This window comes from Engystomops pustulosus, chromosome 3, assembly GCF_040894005.1.
Source record: "Engystomops pustulosus chromosome 3, aEngPut4.maternal, whole genome shotgun sequence".
Taxonomy (NCBI): domain Eukaryota; kingdom Metazoa; phylum Chordata; class Amphibia; order Anura; family Leptodactylidae; genus Engystomops; species Engystomops pustulosus.
The window spans coordinates 195,926,044-195,946,932 of NC_092413.1; the positions used below are offsets into that span (position 1 = coordinate 195,926,044).

The 20,889-nt window shown below is 47.1% G+C and overlaps 1 protein-coding gene, 1 long non-coding RNA gene and 4 other non-coding genes across 8 annotated transcripts in view; 5 read left to right on the forward strand and 1 right to left on the reverse strand.

The window, feature by feature from the left end:
- Positions 1–20,889, reverse strand: part of LOC140122542 (ribonuclease H1-like) — a 294,177-nt gene that overhangs the window by 6,761 nt on the left and 266,527 nt on the right. Inside the window, exon 2 of one of the 3 annotated variants that reach the window (XM_072143523.1) lies at positions 291–316. The gene's annotated coding sequence lies outside the window, so the exon portion shown is untranslated. The other 2 variants (XM_072143522.1, XM_072143525.1) reach the window with 2 other exon arrangements.
- Positions 3,428–8,526, forward strand: LOC140122540 (uncharacterized). The gene is made up of 5 exons (XR_011854339.1): positions 3,428–3,507; positions 4,412–4,487; positions 6,142–6,208; positions 7,176–7,317; positions 8,241–8,526. It is a non-coding gene; the product is annotated as an uncharacterized lncRNA (long non-coding RNA).
- LOC140123276 (small nucleolar RNA SNORA73 family) lies at positions 4,128–4,341 on the forward strand. The gene has a single exon (XR_011854606.1). It is a non-coding gene; the product is annotated as a small nucleolar RNA SNORA73 family (small nucleolar RNA).
- On the forward strand, positions 5,853–6,074 carry LOC140123272 (small nucleolar RNA SNORA73 family). The gene has a single exon (XR_011854602.1). It is a non-coding gene; the product is annotated as a small nucleolar RNA SNORA73 family (small nucleolar RNA).
- On the forward strand, positions 6,837–7,058 carry LOC140123274 (small nucleolar RNA SNORA73 family). Its single transcript, XR_011854604.1, has one exon. It is a non-coding gene; the product is annotated as a small nucleolar RNA SNORA73 family (small nucleolar RNA).
- Positions 7,453–7,674, forward strand: LOC140123279 (small nucleolar RNA SNORA73 family). The gene has a single exon (XR_011854609.1). It is a non-coding gene; the product is annotated as a small nucleolar RNA SNORA73 family (small nucleolar RNA).

The window sequence follows — 20,889 nt, forward strand, 5'->3', positions numbered from 1 at the left end:
GGCAGGAAAAAAAAATAAATGTACATGGAATTTCTCTGGGGATGAGGGGTTAGGGGTATTAAAATGTGCTGCCAAAACTCCATGTACATACTGATATACATATATACACACAATGAGCACAATGTTTTGAACACCACCTACTTCTGTTATCTATATATACAGATGCATGCTGGGAGTTGTAGTCCCCACGTCCAGGCTCAGTATAGAGCCCACATCCCTATGTTCTGACCCCAGTATCCAGCCCTCCGCTATAGCAGATGATGCTGGTGCCGGCTCCCCGGGTACACTACCTCCTGTATACTCGGCTCCGTACACACACAGCGCCCCGGCCTCCTCATAGGCTGCAGAGGTCACCTGATCCTTATGAAGGCTCGGAGAACACGCTGACTACGGGAAGCGGGGAGAGACAAACTACCTGCACTACTGGCTGGCAATGAGTGTGGGGAGAGCAGTCAATAAGTGATAAAGCCTTCGGTTGTATAGGATGTATATAGTATACACAGCTGTAGTCAGACCGTACAACACAATCCCACCAGTCATCCCGGAATTGATAATAAAAAGATAATTTTGTAGTTTTAGAGCTTAAATGTGCAGTGTGCATGGGGCCTTATAGAGAAAAGAACAATACAAGTAGGAAAAATAAACATTCACTTGCAATACAGACAGAAACATCTCGCTATAAATACATGATGCCAGTTGTGTTATGTAACCCTCTTGTGTTCCTAGTATACACACAGCCTCCCTATTCCTGTTCTATCACCACTGCTAGGAGGGAGAGTAACCTTTCCAATACCTGTTACTATTAAGACCAGTTTTGCTTATGCAAAAATTGTTCATACAAACTGGAGCTATTTTTCTCACTATCTTTGTATCCATCTGCCACGTGCTCAGCAATGCATTTTTTAAGAAGTCCTATTGTACTCCCTACATATTGGACTCTTGGCATGTCCCTAAATACACCAGCGCTCCTTTCAAAATAAAAACTTATTGTAACATTTTTCATTGTTAAGAAGTCCCTCGCTAACTGACAACCTACACAGGTATAGACTAGTCACAGGCATTCAGAAAGAAAGCTGATGTAATAAATGACCAAAACTGCAAGATAATCAGTACAAAATGCTTTTTTTTAAAACAATTCTGTTTTTATTGTGTTTTTAACAGAAATTACAACATGCATTGGCACATTGGGTCAGACATCACGGAAGTTCTATGTACATCACTGTTAGAGATCGGCTGTGTCAACTGATTTTTACATTACAGTGTATAAGGCATATATAGAGATAAAAAACAACAGTCCTCCTATGATACAAAGTACATGCGAGCGACCACTTCCTATTCAGGCGCACGAAGTGGTCGCGCACGGTGCGCCGAGCTCGTACCACGATGAGGTGAATCTACTTGGTATATAAAGATTACTAAAGCGTTTAAACGCTTTTCATCTGTTTAAAAACATAACGAAAAAAAGCGCCGGCACCAGCTCACCCTAAGCTGGTGCACGGAATTTGCAGCTTAGAAGCACCATCAGAAGTGGTAGGTTTCCTTTAAGCTTAAATCATGTTAGGTGTGCTCAAGACATTGTATTATACTATAACATAACACAACATTAACACAGAAATGGAACCAAATTTAAAATCTGGTAAGGTGGTAGCGAAGGGGAGGGGCGAAGTAAGTTGGGGTGAGGGAACTCTTAGGGCAGAGATTTGTGTGTGTGGGGAGGGGGGGATGATGGAGAGGGGGTGGGGAGAACAGGAGTCTACAAGTGGAGGCTGGAGGACAGGGGGCCACAGGTGGTGGCTGGAGGGTAGGAGGCCACAGGAGCAGGGTAGGAGGCCACAGGAGCAGGGTAGGAGGCGGCTGGAGGACAGAGGGCCACAGGAGGAGGCTGGAGGACAGGAGGCGGCTGGAGGACAGGGGGCCACAGGAGGAGGCTGGAGGACAGGAGGCGGCTGGAGGACAGGGGGCCACAGGTGGTGGCTGGAGGGTAGGAGGCCATAGGAGGAGGACAGGGGGCCACAGGAGGAGGCTGGAGGACAGGAGGAGGCTGGAGGACAGGGGGCCACAGGAGGAGGCTGGAGGACAGGAGGCGGCTGGAGGACAGGGGGCCACAGGAGGAGGCTGGAGGACAGGGGGCCACAGGAGGAGGCTGGAGGACAGGAGGCGGCTGGAGGACAGGGGGCCACAGGAGGAGGCTGGAGGACAGGAGGCGGCTGGAGGACAGGAGGAGGCTGGAGGACAGGAGGAGGCTGAATGGTAGGAGGCCACAGGAGGCGGCTGGAGGACAGGAGGAGGCTGGATGGTAAGAGGCCACAGGAGGAGGGTAGGAGGCCACATGAGGAGACTGAAGGACAGGAGGCGGCTGGAGGATAGGGGGCCACAGGAGGAGGCTGGAGGACAGGAGGAGGCTGGGGGGTATGAGGCCACATGAGGAGGCTGGAGGACAGGAGGCGGCTGGAGGGTAGGAGGCCATAGGAAGAGGCTGGAGGACAGGAGGAGGCTGGGGGGTATGAGGCCACATGAGGAGGCTGGAGGACAGGAGGCGGCTGGAGGGTAGGAGGCCATAGGAAGAGGCTGGAGGACAGGAGGCGGCTGGAGGGTAGGAGGCCACAGGAAGAGGCTGGAGGACAGGAGGCGGCTGGAGGATAGGGGACCACAGGAGGAGGCTGGAGGACAGGAGGAGGCCACAGGAGGAGGCTGGAGGACAGGAGGCGGCTGGAGGATAGGGGACCACAAGAGTAGGCTGGAGGACAGGAGGCGGCTGGAGGATAGGGGACCACAGGAGGAGGCTGGAGGACAGGAGGGCCACAATATGAGGAGGAAGGAGGACAGGGGCCACACCATGTGAGGAGTACAGATAGTATTATGTATAAGGTTAGGGAGATAAATAAAAGTGGAAACCAAATGTAAAGAGAGGCTAAAATTAAAGGGTGGTTTTATATGTTGCCCAGTTTCATTAGGGTGGTGGCACACGTTAGCATTTTGAACCCGTTTTTAGGCCGTTTTTAAGCAGTCCCTTAAAAAACATATGTGTTTTTGAAAATGCATCTGTTTTTTAACCGTTTTTCCCAATTATCAATTAAGATAATTGGGAAAAACGGTCAAAAACTGATGTTTTCAAAAACACACATGGTTTTTAGGACTGTTTGAAAACGGCCTAATAAAATCGAGTTAAAAAAACGGCCTAAAATCGGGTTCAAAACGTCACGTGTGCCTTCTCTCTGTTTTTATAATATTATATTAGTATTACGCAGTCAATCTTTTTCAAGCTGATGCAAGTCCTTTCTCGTATATTTATTTGGCAGTGGCTAAAGAAAGACAAATGTACATTTTCCCTTAAAGTTGTCACTTCCGCCCTCCCTACCCGCCACACTTCCGCCCATACTCCGTGTGGGCGGGGCTATGCATTGAAATAGATGCCGCGACTTTCCCATGATCCTTAACACTCAGCCGAGATCTGGGCGGTTCTCGCGAGGTCTCGTCCTCTTCCTAGGCTGTCACTGAGAGAGGACGGTGAGTGCGGCGAGTCCTCCGGAGCATTTCTTTTATTTATGTCTCCCTTTGGTTGGCGGTTGGAAATGGCCGTCCATGGCGGCGGTAAAGGCTCCCTTCTTCCCTTAGAGGCGGGGATGGCGCTGCGGGGCGCTGTGTCTGGGCTGGATGGAGCCGGATGCTTGTAGATGGGATGAAGCGGCCGGTAGTGATGGAGGATGTGGTGGCAGCGCGGGGAGGTCACGTGTTTGGCTGAGACTGCTGTACTATGACATGGGCACCGTCCTGTGTGTGTGCGCGCTGCTGTGCTATGACATGGGCACCGTCCTGTGTGTATGTGCTGCTGTGCTATGACATGGGCACCGTCCTGTGTGTGTGTGCGCGCTGCTGTGCTATGACATGGGCACCGTCCTGTGTATATCATATCAGGCAGAGCTGGGCCGCCATGTTTGTTCTAGTTGTGTCTGGTCTATAAATACATCTCTGCTTCTTTATGAAGCTGGGGTTCTCTCCTTCCTTTGCATAGGGATGCTGTTTTATTGGGGTTATGTCATATCTGCGGCTTCCATTGATTTAACTAGGAGCAGCTATCACCCCCGTTAAGTGCAGCTGTCTAGTATTTACCATATCTGTGGTCTTACCCAACGTGGATATCCTGTGGGGTTGCTCCCGCTGGCTCTGTCCTTGTGGCGTATGGGAGCGTAGCGTCTTGTGACGTACAGTCCCGTTCCACGACGTTGGAGATCATGTCTGTCCCCGGTCTTGTGGCTGGTGTGGACGGCGTCCTGTATATTCCTACGACTTCTCAGAGCTCCCGAGCCCTTACTGAGGAGACAAACCATGCAGGATACATAACTGTATGTGACTTGTGCTGTGGATGCAATGTGTGATCATGTAATTCATGTGTCTCCTATATGAATTACAGAAAGGCCATGTGCAGCACGAGCGCTAAAATCATGAAGCCTAATGGCGAGGAGAAGTTTGAGTCTGGCATCTCCCAGGTAAGTGTATCTTCATGGCAGCTAATAGCTTAGTAATAGAGTAGTACTAAGTTTGCTAGAGACTTTGTACTTTAAAAGGTTTGTCCGAGGCTCATTTAAATGTACTTGCCTCCCGGCGCCCTCTGGGTGTCCTGCCCTTCTGTCACTCTGGACCATGCGCCATGGCTATGGGAGCAGGACTGGATTCAGCTTCTGGCTGGACACAACACCCATCCGTCCCGCATATACAATACTGTGAATAGGGACGGGTGGGTGTGGCTGGCCACGGGTGGCAGGAAGCTGAATCCAGCGCTGCTCTCGCAGCCATGTTTAAATGGAGTGATGGCAACTAAGTACATCTTTATTTTTCTAAAGAAGCCCCCTCCCGGCCACCTTTTCTTTTAATAAGTGTAACAATACCTTAAAAATCAGTGAGGCACCCACAACAGAACCAGGCCCCTTGTAATCCGCATAACGGGGGTCTCATTCAGTCATTGATAGTCACAGGTCGTGTATACGTTATGTACGATGGTGTATGGCTTTGCTTGGTTTGGTCTGCTCTTCCTATAAACTGAAAGGGGGTCCCGTGCTCTGCGATTTCTAAGGCTGCGGTCACACGTACCGCTAGGCGTCCGTTCATAACGCGACGCTAGCGCACAGGGGGAGGTCCTCGGCCCGAACGCACATGCGTTTCCAGGTAAACGCGTGTGATTGATAAGCTGGTCGCATGCGTTTCTCTGGAAACACATGTGCGTTCGGGGCGTGGACCACCCCCTGTGCTCTAGCGTCGCGTTATGAACGGACGCCTAGCGGTACGTGTGACCGCGGCCTAACACTTCCATACTATTGGAGTGGCAGGAGACTTCATCCTGCAGGTACACCCACTAGTGATAATGGGACCTCTGAGTTACTGGGGTCCTATTCCTGTGCACCTCAGTCAGACCCTTGCAGTGCAGATGGTTTTTGATAACTTGAATAGTTGGGACAACACCTTTTAAAGGGGGTTATTGACAGTTGGATGAGTGAGAACAATGTCTTTATATTGCAGCTCCTCTCCATTTAATGGAATAGACAAGGTTTGCAGTGTCATGTCCACTATGACAAATCCATTGAATTTCTGCTATTGAAATTTGGAATTTAAGCCTCACATTGTCAGTAATTTTGCTAGAGTAGTATTGGGGCTTCTGCCTTTGTAGTTTTCCCTGATGCTGATCTGACTGGTAACTCTGTAGGGCTCCTTTAATAACCACTTGGGGGTTCTAAGGGATAGACCTTTATCAGCCAGTCTCCAGAGCTTGGGAATGTTTGGTTTCTTTCATGTCTTTTGATGCATTAGCAGAATTGTCATGTCCCAGAGAAATCTGCAACATGAACTATGGTTATAACCCAACGTGGATATCCTGTGGGGTTGCTCCCGCAGGCTCTGTCCTTGTGGCGTATGGGAGCGTAGCGTCTTGTGGCGCAGTGACGTACAGTCCCGTTCCACGACGTTGGAGATCATGTCTGTCCCCGGTCTTGTGGCTGGTGTGGACGGCGTCCTGTATATTCCTACGACTTCTCAGAGCTCCCGAGCCCTTACTGAGGAGACAAACCATGCAGGATACATGGCAATATGTCAAATAACTAGTGCTATATAATTATGAACAGGCAATTTATGATCTTTCCTTTCTACTAGGCTCTGTTGGAGCTAGAAATGAATTCGGACATGAAGGCTCAACTAAGGGAACTGAACAATGGCTAAGGTATAACTTGCACTTGGTATATCCTGTACTTGTTGAAAACAGTGGTGAGATTTGAGTCTTGTGAATTTGTCCTTTCTGCACCCTCTAGCTTGTAACAACAAGTTGTACAACATACTTTTGTCTCATTCTATTTGTTTTCTACATCTCTGCTTGCTGTCATTATACACATTCATTGTTTACTTCCAGTGGATAATTGGTCCCTGGTCATACAACGGTGCACAGCTTGTTATATCACAGCTTATTAGTCTGATATAAAAAGTTGTGGACATGTGACATATGCCCAGGGACCAGTTTCTATCCACAGGAACTAAACAGAGGCTTTGTTTGACAGCAAGCAGAGATCTAGAAAGCTGAGGAGTTGATGCGGAAAGAATTTTGGAAAATGTTAACTTTTTCTTTCATAGAAGAATTTGTAGAAACTGGACAATCCCTTCAAGATTGTATCCACATTCGGTAGTCTGCTTTAAAGGGACACTCCTGTATGTGCAGTTTTACTTGCCTGTTACATAGTCTTTGTGGCTTGTTTTTGGATACTAGTCTTATTCTATTACCTTAAAATAAACTTAGTTTATGCAGTTTAGCTGCAGGACCTCAGCAATTTAGATTTGGATATGTAAAAGGGCCTAACCCAACGTGGATATCCTGTGGGGTTGCTCCCGCAGGCTCTGTCCTTGTGGCGTATGGGAGCGTAGCGTCTTCTGACGCAGTGACGTACAGTCCCGTTCCACGACGTTGGAGATCATGTCTGTCCCCGGTCTTGTGGCTGGTGTGGACGGCGTCCTGTATATTCCTACGACTTCTCAGAGCTCCCGAGCCCTTACTGAGGAGACAAACCATGCAGGATACACTGGAGAATTGCATATATAGCGTTAATAAAGTTTAAGAAGCCCCTTGATTCATTAGAGGCACGTGGTATAGTTTGTGTTGGGGAAGCCAGTGATGTAACTGTCCTGTTTGTTCCTCACAGGAGATTGAAGCTGGAGGTGGTAGAAAAGCTATAATTATCTTCGTTCCAGTCCCTCAGCTGAAGTCTTTCCAGAAGATACAAGTCAGGCTGGTGCGTGAGCTGGAAAAAGTTCAGTGACAAGCACGTGGTCTTCATCACTCAGGTATGTGCCATGCGCTGCAGGGTTTCCCTAGTCTTGTGGCTTGTTAGATGCCAGGCAGTCATAAAAGATCCATGCATCCATCACTGGATCAGATTAAACTTATTTATGAACTAGTCATTTTACTTATTCCTTCACCCAAGGTGGATATCCTGTGGGGTTGCTCCCGCAGGCTCTGTCCTTGTGGCGTATGGGAGTGTAGCGTCTTCTGGCGCAGTGACGTACGGTCCCGTTCCACGACGTTGGAGATCATGTCTGTCCCCGGTCTTGTGGCTGGTGTGGACAGCGTCCTGTATATTCCTACGACTTCTCAGAGCTCCCGAGCCCTTACTGAGGAGACAAACCATGCAGGATACACTGGAGATGTATAGCGGTTATTAGTGCTGATGACAAAATACACAAATTAAAACCTGTGTGAAGACCTAATAAAACGTACATGTCACTTGGGGCGAACAGTGAAAACTGTAAAATCCAAGCCCACAAGAAGGCGCAAATGCAATTTTTTTCACTGCAAGTGGAATTTTTTTCCTGCTTCCCAGTACACGGCATGAAGTAATTTGTTACACAGAACAAGTACTCGCACAGCTCTGTACATGGAAAAAAAAATGGTTACATTTTCACTTGCCACCTTCAAAAATCTATAACACAAACGAGAGGGATGCAGGATCAGGTTAAGCGTGATGCCTAAGAAACGTGATGTGTGGCCAATTTAGTGTAGTGTCTCTGCAGTGACCTCACACCATTGACAAAATGATTTTGTTCAGCAAGTACATGTAATGAAAAGCAACGGTTTTCAGCACCTATGCTTTCTGTCAGTGTTTTGGCACCTTGGGACACACTATAGAAAATTAAATCCTCCTTTTTGTCAATGAATGATTTGCAAATAGTGTTTCTACTTCTATAATAATAATTCTTTATCTTTACAGCGCCTACAGAATACACAGCACTACACAGAGCTTTCCAAATCGGCCCCTGGCCCTATGTGGCTCAATCTAATCAACCTACCAGTATGTTTTTGGAGTGTGGGAGGAAACCAGAGGACCTGGATGAAACTCAGAGAACATACAAACTCTTTGCAGATGTTGACCTGGATGGGACTTGAACTCAGGTCCCCAGCGCTGCACCATACTGCATTGAAGAAATGAGGATAAAGGGAATAGAACATTGCTACATTTTGGTATCATTTTATTTTCATTAAAGTTGTACTTAACAGTTCAGTCTATGCTTCAGTTTTTGTCAGAACCCCCTTTATTTTGGGTCTCATGGGATGTAGTTGCTTCAGGCGTATCGGTATCTATTCAGTGATGTGCAGTAGCCCCCAAAAAGGATTAAAACGGTGATCTGTGATTTCTATGCTGGGTTATCACTGTGGCTATGACCTTCTGCAGCATGTAATGGGAAAAGCGCCCACTAACATCTGTCACCAAACACTGGAGTTTAGTCACAGCGTGAAACCAGAAGCAAACATAGGCTCTTATTGCACCTCGGGCTAATCCTCAACAACCCTTTAAATGGTTTCTCTTAGTTTTTATACCTCCTAATACTACCAATACAAAAAGTAGGGAACCCTGTACTCTGCTTGGTCATTTCTTTGCCATTTTTATACTGTAAAAAAATTACTTATACAGTAATGCCATTACAATCAGCCCTTTGAGGCAAACTTTGAGGGTGTGTTCACATGTACGCATGCGCCTGAATTTTATGCGTTTTCATGTTGCTCTTCGTCTGGCTGCTTCAAAGCATGTGTTCACACCACATGTGAGAGCACAATGTAGCTGAACACATTGCTAACTAAACTGAAACACAAGCATAGCAAATATGTGCCCCACAGTAGCAAATATACACTCACCGGCCACTTTATTAGGTACACCATGCTAGTAACGGGTTGGACCTCCTTTTGCCTTCAGAACTGCCTCAATTCTTCGTGGCATAGATTCAACAAGGTGCTGGAAGCATTCCTCAGAGATTTTGGTCCATATTGACATGATGGCATCACACAGTTGCCGCAGATTTGTCGGCTGCACATCCATGATGCGAATCTCCCGTTCCACCACATCCCAAAGATGCTCTATTGGATTGAGATCTGGTGACTGTGGAGGCCATTTGAGTACAGTGACCTCATTGTCATGTTCAAGAAACCAGTCTGAGATGATTCCAGCTTTATGACATGGCGCATTATCCTGCTGAAAGTAGCCATCAGATGTTACAGGGTACATTGTGGTCATAAAGGGATGGACATGGTCAGCAACAATACTCAGGTAGGCTGTGGCGTTGCAACGATGCTCAATTGGTACCAAGGGGCCCAAAGAGTGCCAAGAAAATATTCCCCACACCATGACGCCACAACCACCAGCCTGAAGCGTTGATACAAGACACGATGGATCCATGCTTTCATGTTGTTGACGCCAAATTCTGACCCTACCATCCGAATGTCGCAGCAGAAATCGAGACTCCTCTTCTACTGTCCAATTTCGATGAGCTTGTGCAAATTGTAGCCTCAGTTTCCATGGCGCCCTCCATGACGGCCCCAACTGGAGGATGGCCCTTGACCTCCTGTAGGGACAGGAAGCAGAGGTTAAATGCCCCGCACCCACACTCCAGTGGCTTCCTGTCCCTACACAGGGCAGGGAGTAGAGAGAAGTTTCTCTCCTCGCTTCCCATTAGTTGGGACAGTGAGGGGGGAACACCATGGCGCGGGACCTATCCCTTACCCAGCACAGTTCCGGGCCTCGATCGGGTTGCGGCCCTTTCTTCTGCCCGCGGGGAACTGCGTTCTTTTCCGGCTCTGCCCACAGCTCCTGGAGCCTAGGACACCCGGAACACGTGATCCTTGCGCTCCCGGTCAAAGCCATGTGACCCGGAAGCAGGATCGCGGGGCGGTAAGTTTAAATTGCTCTAGCGTGGTAATCGCGTTGATCTGAGGTCTAATCTTCATTCCGGAGCACACCTCTAACCTGCGGCTTACGAGTTAAAGGTTCCCTTTGGCGATTTTCAGGTCAGGTCTTTGGCTTCAAACACCCTGATATGTACACCTGTGTATTATGTTGGCACATACTATGTTTTATTGCACTATATTCTGACATGGGCCACGTTTACCTTATAGACCCTGGTGGATCTCTCCTGGCTTACCGGTACCAGGTAAAATCCTATCCTTTAACCATTGCAATGCTGATCTACAGGCCTTCAATTGTTATTATTACATTCTAGGCTGGCTGGTTACTGTAGTTCCTCTAGGAGCATGGAACCCTGCAATTTGGAGGCCTCAGGTCTGGACCTCATATCCCCACCTCCTGTGAGTAGGGGTTAAAGGGATAGGGTGGTGGGTCACCCGCACGTCCCGTTTATAGCACTTCCTTATCTGGGCTCTCCTTTCCTTGATAGGATCCCAAGGAAAAGGAAAAAGGCCGTGCTAAGGAGCAATCCTCCTCTGAGAGGAAGAAAACGGCTCGTAAAAAGTGCAACATTTGCTTTGAAAAATTACCTAGTGCATATAAAAAAAACCAGTGTGCAAAAAATGCCTGGATAATTTGATTTGTGAGGAAAGGACCTCACTCATGGATGAGATGCGCAGCTTTATCCAGGAGGAAGTCAGATCATCTGTGTCTTCATCCTTGGCCGCCTTTGCCCCCCAGGAACCACCTCAAAAGCGCCAGAGAATAGTGGATTCATCTTCTGACCCCGCTTCAGACTCTGAAGGTGCTACGGTCAAAGATTCTTTGGAGCTTGATACGTCCCCTTCCACCTCTGCAAACGGGATGGAATCAAGATATCTGCTGGCCTCTGAAGACCTGAAGCCCCTCTTAAAAGCGGTAAGAGATACCCTGAAAATAGAGGAGGTAGAAGAGACGCAGTCCATTCAGGATGAATTCTTTGGTCTGGTCAAGAAGAGGCGCGTGTTCCCAGTCAACAATACACTCAGGGATCTGATTCTGGAAGAATGGAGGGATCCGGAAAATAAAATTTCCTTTTGATGAAGAAGCCAGGCTATGGAACTCGGCTCCTAAGATGGACATCCAGGTCACTAAAATGACCAAGACGACCAACTTGCCTTTTGAGGATGCTACCCAGTTGAAAGATCCGCTGGATAGAAAGGCAGACGGCTTATTAAAAAAGAGCTGGGAATGTTCCATGCTGAACCTTAAGTCCAACATTGCTACAATGTCCGTAGCTCGCACGCTATTCCACTGGGTAATGGAGTTGGAAAAGCATGTAAGGGATGGAACCCCAAGGGAGCTGTTACTAAATACCTTCCCGACCCTGAAAGCAGCCACAGCTTTCATTGCAGACGCCTCGGCGGAAGGAGTGAGGATTAGTGCTAAAGAAGGGGTTCTTTCCAACTCCGTAAGAAGATCCCTCTGGTTGCGCCAGTGGAGTGGAGACTTCAGGTCGAAGTCTAAATTGTGCGGCATCCCGTTCGAGGGGGAGTATGTGTTTGGGCCCGAATTGGACACCATCCTGGAGAGGGCGGCGGATAAGAAAAAGGGCTTCCCAGAATCCAGGACCAGTCTGAGGAAACCTTCCTTTCGTGACCCCAAAGACAGGACACCATCCTTTAGGGGTAAGGGTAAACAAGGAAGGTGGAGCTACCCTAAAGGTGGAAGAGGCAGGGGGTTTCTGCTCAACCCCAGTAACTCCGTCCCGAGTTTCAGGAAGCAATGACGCCAAGGTGGGAGGAAGACTGCTGAATTTTCATCAGCAATGGAGCCGGATAACATCAAACCCCTGGATTCTGTCCATCCTCCAGGACGGCTACAAGATGGAATTGACCGCTCTTCCTCCCACAAATTACGTCCTTACCAGACAACCCTCTCGGGATCTGTCGCTCCAACTCTGGACGGAAGTGCAGAAGTTGTTAGAGCTGGATGTGATTATCCCTGTACCCCAGGAACATCAGAGAAGAGGACATTACTCTCCATTGTTCCTCATAAAGAAACCGAACGGGAAGTCCAGGATGATCTGCAACCTGAAAGGGCTAAACAGGTTCGTCCTCTACAGAAAATTCAAGATGGAGACAGTGTCTGCCGCTTCAGCTCTAATCCATCGTCAGGCGTTCATGTGTACAATAGACCTGAAGGACGCCTACTACCACGTCCCAATATACCCCAACTCGCAGAAGTTTCTAAGGTTCGCAGTCCTGTCACCAGAAGGCGAGGAAGCTCACTTTCGGCTGTTACTGTATGCCTTTCCTCCGATACCTCTCGTGTCCCGGGTCATACAAAAGATCAGGGAAGACCAGGCGGAAGTTATACTCGTAGTGCCTTGGTGGCCAAAAAGGAACTGGTTTCCTTGGCTAAAAAAGATCCATTCCTGTTACCACCTCGTCCAGATCTCCTGTTCCAGGGTCCAGTCCTTCATCCCAATCCGCAGGCTCTCCAGCTCGCTGCATGGATCCTGAAAGGAAGATACTGACAGCCCAAGGGCTATCCGACAAAGTAATCTCCACGATGAAGGCTAGTCGTAAGGTGGTCACCCACAGAATTTACTCCAGAATATGGAAGAAATGTGTGTCTTTTTGTGGCTCAGTCCCTCCTAACCAGTTGTCTCCCAACATCTCGCAGATACTAGATTTCCTGCAAGCAGGTTTTGATAAAGGGCTGAAGACGAGTACACTCAAGGTCCAGGTATCAGCCCTTAGTGCCTTCTTTGATACTTCCTTGGCGGAGCACAAGTGGATCCAGAGGTTCGTAAAAGCTACCTCCAGATTGAGGCCTCACTTAAAACAAAACATCCCAAACTGGGATTTGTCTCTGGTGTTGAATCACTTGACAGGTCCTCCATTTGAGCCCTTAGAGACTACGGACCTTAGAAGCCTAACCCTCAAGCTGACCTTCCTTATAGCCATAACCTCAGATAGACGGTTAGGAGAGATCCAGGCTCTCTCCCTTAGAGAACCTTACCTTAGAGTTCTGGAAGATAGAGTAATTCTACCTCTAGATAAGACCTTCGCTTCCAAAGTGTCTTCCAGTTTTCATCGCAATCAAGAAATTGCGTTACCTTCTTTTTGTCAGAACCCTAAGAACAGTAAGGAGTCAGCATGGCATACTCTGGATGTGAGGAGATGTCTTCTCCACTACCTGGACATCTCTAGACCTTGGAGAAAGGACGACAACATCCTGCTGCAGTATACAGGGAAGAATAAGGGGAAGAAAGCTTCCAAAGCATCTATTGCCCGTTGGATCCGAACTACCATCAAAGAGGCATATGATGCCGAAAATATGGACATTCCTGGGACTGTCAAGGCCCACTCAACCAGGGGGGTGGCAGCCTCATGGGCTGAAAAACGTGGGGCCTCTCTAGTCGATATCTGTAAAGCAGCTACCTGGTCTAGCCAGTTAACATTCGCTAGACACTACAGATTAGATATCCAAAGCGCCAGGGACCAGGCCTTCGGTAGGAAAGTCTTGCAGGCAGTTGTCCCACCCTAGAGGTACTGGTAATCTGGTACAACTCCAGTTGGGGCCGTCACGGGGGACGCCATGGAAAAGGAGAATTATTCTCACCGTTAATTCAGTTTCCATTAGTCCACCATGACGGCCCAAATATATTTTCGCATCCCCTTTTATTTTTATAAGACAGAGAAGTCTTAGTTTTATTATTATTTAACCTGTTGTATCTGTGTGTGACTATAACATACAATAAATGGGTTGCATCCACAGCCGGTGTAGTTATTTTGTAGCCACTGGAGTGTGGGTGCGGGGGAGGGGCATTTAACCTCTCTGCTTCCTGTCCCTACAGAGGTCAAGGGCCATCCTCCAGTTGGGGCCGTCTTGGTGGACTAATGGAAACCGAATTAACGGTGAGAATAATTCTCCTTTTCCTGTTCTTAGCTGAAAGGAGTGGCACCCGGTGTGGTCTTCTGCTTCTGTATCCCATCTGCCTCGTACTGTGCGTGCAGAGATGCTCTTCTGCCTACCTTGGTTGTAACGGGTGGCGATTTGAGTCACTGTTGCCTTTCTATCAGCTCGAACCAGTCTGCCCATTCTCCTCTGGCATCAACAAGGCATTTCCGCCCACAGAACTGCCGCTCACTGGATGTTTTTTCTTTTTCGGACCATTCTCTGTAAACCCTAGAGATGGTTGTGTGCGTGAAAATCCCAGTAGATCAGCAGTTTCTGAAATACTCAGACCAGCCCTTCTGGCACCAACAACCATGCCACGTTCAAAGGCATCAAATCACCTTTCTTCCCCATACTGATGCTCGGTTTGAACTGCAGGAGATTGTCTTGACCATGTCTACATGCCTAAATGCACTGAGTTGCCGCCATGTGATTGGCTGATTAGAAATTAAGTGTTAACGAGCAGTTGGACAGGTGTACCTAATAAAGTGGCCGGTGAGTGTAGTTAATATGAATAGTAACTAAAAAATGATTATTTGGCGCCATCAAATTCCATAGTGCTTTAAAAATCATAGGGGACATACATAAATAATACATTACACTGAACAGTCATATGGAATGATAGGAATGAGGGCCCTGCTCACAAGATAAGGGGGTGTGACACACGAGGTAAAAGATTATTATGGTACAGCCATTCTTTATAAGGGAACAATATAAAATTTAAGTAAAAATTCTGCTGCCTGAACCAGCCATCAGCCACAATCTTATTTACAGGGTCCAAGGTGGAAGACTACAGAGAAGCCTGGAGCTTGGTGTGTGTATATCTGGTGTTTGCTGCATAAGACTGGCGATAGGACATAGGATGGATTAGTAAAGGGATTGTTGTTTCATGCAGTTAGCAAGTTTGAATCTTTGGAGGGAAGGTATTATTCTGATAGTTCGGGGAAGGCCATTCCAGAGTTGCTGCAACTCTGATAGGTCCTGGAGATGTGCAGGAGGTTCAAATTAAGGTAGAGATTACTCTAATATCACTAGTAGATCGAAGAGCAGAGCTTTGTGGATTAGGGTTATTATTTTAAAGTGAATACGGAAGGAGATAGGCAGCCAGTGCGTTGATTGATACAAATTGGAGGCGTCTGTGTAGTGTTTGGTCTGAAAGACGGGCCTGGCTGCTGCATTAAGAATGGATTGTAGAGGAGAGTTTAGTGAGTGGAAGGCCGATTAGTAGGGAGTTACAGTAGTCTAGTCGAGAGTGAATAAGCGCATCAATTAGCATTTTAGACGTTTCAATTGTCAGAAATGGTCGAAATTCTGGAGATGCATCCGGCAAGAGATTGACCTCTCCTTTGCACTATATAATCAGAGTCCAGCATAACCCCAAGACAGCGGGCCTACTGCCTCATTGCTATAGTGATCCCACAGATGGAGAGGTCTGGTTAGTAGATGGTGGAAAGATAAGAAGTTCAGTCTTGGAAAGATTAAGTTTCAAGAAGAGAGAGGACATGATGTTAGAGACAGCAGAGAGACAGTCACTAGTGTTCTGGATTAAGGCAGGGGTGATGTTACGTGCAGAAGTATATAGCTGGGTGTCATCAGCATAGAGATGATACTGGAAACTAAATCTGCTGATGGTCTGTCCAATGGAGGCAGTATAGGGGGAGAAGAGGTTCTAGGACTGAGCCCTGAGCAACCCCGACACTGAGGGGATGAGAAAGATCCAAAAAAGGAGGAAGAAAACCACTAGAGTGCAGTGTCCTTCTGGCTAATGGAGCGAAGCCTCCTGAGGAGGAGCTGGTGGTCCACAGTATCGAACACTGCTGATAGATCCAGGAGAATGAGGAGGGGATAGTCACCTTTGGATTTAGCAGTGAGGACATCATTGGAGACTTTAGAAAGAGCAGTGGAGAGCATATAATAACACAATTCTGAAGCAAAAATACTGATCCAGCGTTCAAATTTAAAATGTTCATGTCATCCCATCTTCTTTAAAATCTCAGTGCATATTTGGAGGGTGTGACCGTGGCCTTACGGTGCTGTAACACTGTTTCTGGACAGTTTTTAACATTTTTATTACATTTTTTGTACAATTACAACAAATATAAACTAAGTAACAATACAGCCGGCCACATCTTATTCTTCACCACCTTACAGCGGTTACAAATGTAATCATGTTTGTAATAGTCAGTATAGTACATCTTCGGTAAGGAACATGTGGTATGCAGGTTATGTATCAAGAAGGAAATCAGAATATTTGTAGCCAGTCCACTTGTTGTAACACAAATTAACCTTGACGTTAGACAATCAGACACACACATACTCCATTATAGGAATAAACAGAGAGACTTATGAGGCGGTATAGGGATTCACACATTATCTGGACCAGATGACTCAAATTTCTGGGGGCAATTTGATGGCCGGGATGTCGCCTTTCCAACGGTCACGGGCTTAACCCCTTAACGCTCTGCGCCGTAGCTCTACGGCGCAGAGGTATAAGGGATGTATGAAGAGGGCTCACGGGCTGAGTCCTCTTCATACAAAGGTGGGGGTTTTTGCATAATGCATAAAACCCCCACCGCTAATAACCGCGGTCGGTGCTAGCACCGATCGCGGCTATTAACCCCCCCGTTGCCGCCGGCAAAGTCGCCGGCGGCATTTAAAAGACGGCGGCGCGCGGGTGCCGCCATCTTTTTTTCGATTGCCACGCCCCCGAACGTCATCGGGGGGCGGCGATCAGTTGCCATGGTAGCCTCGTGTCTTCTTTTGACACGAGGCTATATGGCAGCTGCAGATTCGTTACAATGAGCCAGTGGCTCATTGTAATGAATGAGCTGCAAAAATGCCATATATTGCAATACAGAAGTATTGCAGTATATGGTAGCAGCGATCTGACCATCTAGGGTTAATGTACCCTAGATGGTCTAAAAGATAGTGGGAAAAAAAAAAGAAAAAAAAAAGTTTAAAAAATAAAAAAAATTAATAAAATATTAAAAGTTCAAATCACCCCCCTTTCCCTAGAACGGATATAAAACATAATAAACAGTATAAATCACAAACATATTAGGTATCGCCGCGTCCCAAAATGCCCGATATATCAAAATATAAAAACGGTTACGGCCGGCGGTGACCTCCGAGGCGGGAAATGGCGCCCAAATGTCCGAAATGCGACTTTTACACCTTTTTACATAACATAAAAAATGAAATAAAAAATGATCAAAATGTTGCACAGACCTCAAAATAGTAGCAATGAAAACGTCGCCTCATTTCGCAAAAAATGACCCCTCACACATCTCTGTGCACCAAAGTATGAAAAAGTTATTAGTGTCAGAAGATGGCAAAAATTTTTTTTTCTTTTTTGTACACATTCGTTTAATTTTTGAAAATGTATTAAAACACAATAAAACCTATATAAATTTGGTATCACCGCAATCGCACCGAACCAAAGAATCAAGTAGGTGTGTTATTTGGATCGAAGAGTGAAAGTCGTAAAAACTGAGCCCACAAGAACGTGACGCACGTGCGTTTTTTTTTCAATTTTTCCACATTTGGAATTTTTTTTCAGCTTCGCAGTACACGGCATGTTATAATAAATAAAATTACGGGAAAGTAAAATTTGTTACACACAAAATAAGCCCTCACACAGGTCTGTACACGGAAAAATGAAAAAGTTATGGATTTTTGAAGTTGGAGAGCGAGAAATGAGCCGAAAAACCCTCCGTCCTTAAGGGGTTAATCAAATGGTTTAGTCTCTTGTTTTTGTTAAGGCGGTCCGCGGTGCTCAGAATCTCCAGTTTTGAGAAATTTTACTGTCAGTCTGGAGGAACCAAACTGGCCCCTAAAAGCATGGTGCGGTTGTGTGTAATGGAAACTGGCTGTGGTGGGTACGGCATGTCTCTCTCGTCTCATTAAAGCTAAGTAGTTCTGCATTTGTAGACAGGAGTTGACTTTATTCCTGTTGCCTCCCACATTGTTCAACCCGAAAACGAGAGGAAGTGGGCGAGCTAAGGATTGGGCCACAGTGGAGTCCTAGGCAAAAGAGGAGGGGAACTCTTATCTCCTACCAGAATTTGCGCCCTGCGCCAGCACATCGCTACCGTACGCTTTGGGAGTGGAATATCAGATGGGGGTTTATATCGGTAGAGCAAATTCGTAAGGGTTTCATATGAACCCATTATAGCCCCTGCCAGTGCAGTAGCGGCATTGCCCCAGTTGATATCTATCCACCATTGGGCATATACCATCTGGGCAGCCAAATAATACAAATATAGTTCAGAAGCTGCTAATCCATCCCGAAACTTGGGAGCCTGGAGCAGAGCAAGACTAAAGCGCGGGAGGCATGACCCTGCCAGTAAAAGGACCTGAGAATGCCGTCTATGAGTTTAAACAGTCTCTTGGGAAGTGATATCAGGCAGGCATGGAAAAAGTACAGAATTTTGGGAAGGAAGATCATCTTGCAGATGTTGATACGTCCATACAAGGATAAGGGGAGTGTAGACTAGACCTTCAGGCGAGACTCAGTAGCAGTTATCAGGGAGATCAATATTTAGCTCCGTGTAGGCCTGAGGGCACGTTCACACGTTGCGTTTTGACCTGTGTTTTCATTGCGTTTGAAACGCATATACAACAGCTGAGGAGGGGTGATTTGCCTAATTACATCACTGTTAACATTTCCGTTTACAAAACACATTGTAAACACGATGTTAACAAAATAACCCCCATAACTAAATATATTTTCATAAACTGCCATTAGAAAGCATTGGCTCTATCCCTTCATTGTCCCTCTACATGCCTGTAAACTCAAGCAATGAGGTCCTAAAGCTGTATGCAAATGACCTGTGAAATGTCCAATGAGTCATTAGCATATTCAAGCTGTCCAGCTTATTCATGAGTGGGAGGCACCCAACAAAGGGGCTGCAGGCTAAATACTGGGAGCAGGGGGCTGCAGGCTAAATACTGTGGCAGGGGCTGCAGGTTATATACTGAGGGGCAGGGGCTATAGGCTATATACTGGGGAGCAGGAGCTGTTGGCTATATACAAGGGGCTGCTGGCTATATCCAGGGGGCAGGGGCTGCAGGCTATATATTGAGGGCAGGGGCTGATGGGCATTTGGATGCTTTTAATCCGTTTCAGAGCTGCCTACACTTCTAGAAATGAAGATACAGATTCAAACCAGCAAACTGCATCATAAACTTTCAAAAATGCTTGTGTTTTCCGTCTGTTTAAAACCGGACCAAGAACGGACCAAAAACACACCATGTGATAGCACTCTAAGGCTCCATATACACGTATGCCGCTCACCTAAAGCAGGCGCGCTGTAGAGGAGGAGTGGTGCGCACTACTCACCCCTCCTCTCTCCATAGAAAATAGTGGTGCACAGCCTTTCTTACGGTGCCTATTGCTTTCTTTAGGCACATATATATGTTCCCACGAAGGCAGTGTGCATGGGGCGTTATGGAGAAAAGAACAATACAATGTATTTGTATGTACTAATACATATTCACTTGCAATACAGACAGAAACATTGCACTATAAATACATGATGTCCGTTCTGTTATGTAACCCTCTTGTGTTCCCAGTATCCACACAGCCTCCATATTCCTGTTCTATCTCCACTGCTAGGAGGGATATTAACCTTTTCAATACCTGTTACTATTAAGACCAGTTTAGCAAAAATCGTTCAGACTCCAGACAAACTGGAGATACTTTTCTCAATATCTGTGTATCGATCTGCCAGATGCTCGGCAATGCATTTTTAAAGAAAAAAAGTACCAAAAGTACAAGATAATACAAGAAAGTACACGATAATCAGTACAAAGTGCTTTATTAAGTATTACACAGTGTTGAGGAGGTCGAAGGATAGGAGGCCACAAGAGGTGACTGGAAGACAGGAGGCAGCAGGAGGAGGCTGGAGGACAGAAGGCAGGAGGAGGCTGGAGGACAGGAGGCTGCAGGAGGGTGTTGGTGCACAGGGGGTTACAGGAGGAGGCTGGAGGACAGGGGGTTACAGGATGAGGCTGGAGGACATTAGGAGGCTAGAGGATGGGAGGCCACAGGAGGAGGCTGGAGGACAGGAGGCTGCAGGAGGAGGATGGAGGACAGGAGGAGGCTAGAGGAAGGGAGGCGACTACAGGACAGGAGGAGGCTAGAGGATGGGAGGTGACTAGAGGACAGGAGGCTGCAAGAAGAGGCTGTAGGACAGGAGGAGGCTAGAGGACAGGAGCTACAGGAGGAGGCTAGAGGACAGGAGGCCACAGGAGGAGGCTAGAGGACAGGAGGCTGGAGGACAAGAGGAGGCTAGAGTACGGGAGGCCACAGTAGGAGGCTGAAGGACAGGAGACTGCAGGAGACTAGAGGACGGTAAGCGACTAGAGGTCAGTAGTCCACAGGAGGAGGATGGAGAACAGGAGGAGGCTGGAGTACGGGAGGCCACAGTAGGAGGCTGAAGGACAGGAGACTGCAGGAGGAGGCTAGAGGACGGGAGGCGACTAGAGGTCAAGAAGCCACAGGAGGAGGCTGGAGGACCACAATATGAGGAGGCTGGAGGACAGGAGGACCACAATATGAGGAGGATGGAGAACAAGGGCCACACCATTTGAGAATGGGAGGGGGTAGGAGTACAGATAGTATTATGTATGTTTGGGGATATAGTGGAATAAATAAAAGTGGAAAACTAAATGTAAAGGGAGGATAAAATTAAAGAGGGGTTTTATATGTTGCAGAGTTGTATGAGGGGTATTATGT